The sequence below is a fragment of the Centroberyx affinis genome, unplaced genomic scaffold, assembly GCF_046629955.1.
Source record: "Centroberyx affinis isolate AG114_WGS23_722 - 3 ecotype Tasmania unplaced genomic scaffold, CSIRO-AGI_Caff_v1 ptg000740l_1, whole genome shotgun sequence".
Taxonomy (NCBI): Eukaryota; Metazoa; Chordata; class Actinopteri; order Beryciformes; family Berycidae; genus Centroberyx; species Centroberyx affinis.
The window spans coordinates 1-765 of record NW_027279353.1 but is presented as its reverse complement, the minus strand read 5'-3'; positions in this window follow the sequence as shown (position 1 = coordinate 765).

Genomic DNA, 765 nt, shown 5'->3' with positions numbered 1-765 from the left:
ACGACAGAGGAGAACGATACATTAAAAAACGATATTAGAGAACGTTCTGTAGCATTCGCACGCAGATTATCAATACACATGATCTGATGTAAGTATCCTCCGTCCTTTTTAGGGTGAACAGCAACGTACAAACCTGGCTTTGGGTGTTAGAGGAAGCTTATCAAGTCAGAAAACAACAAAAACAACACCTAGAAACTATGAAAACAACACCTAAAGGGGCAAAGATTAAGATTCTGCCACATAGCAGAAAATGACCACAATATACAGTATCTGCAGGGGTTTGATAGGGCTGTTGATCAATACCAGTGACACAACAATTATTTGACCAGGTGCTGAAATGTCTGGCTTTCAAAACTCCCTTTCCAGCCCATATTCCCTCCCCATCTGCTCACATTTTCACCTGCTCACCACTGGAGGAAGACGCTGCTATAAGGTCACAAGACATTTCAATCTCAAGCCAGAAAAGCAAATGACACAGCAGTATTTGCATGGTGATTTATTACCTCTTCTCTAGACGTTTCTGTTGGATCTCTGCTCTGATTGGCTAGCTTACTCGTCTCGACTTCATTGTTTGTGTCAGTTACAGGCCACCGTACATCATAGATTACTTATTGCCCCTTTAAGGATCAATCAGAATAATTCATCGCCCAAGAACAGGACGGCACACTTACAGCGAGGACACCAAATCATTCTTCCATATTTATTAGCACAAGAACAAATACTTCAAAGGAGCATCCAGTGAAGCCTGATGAAGACAGTCAATAA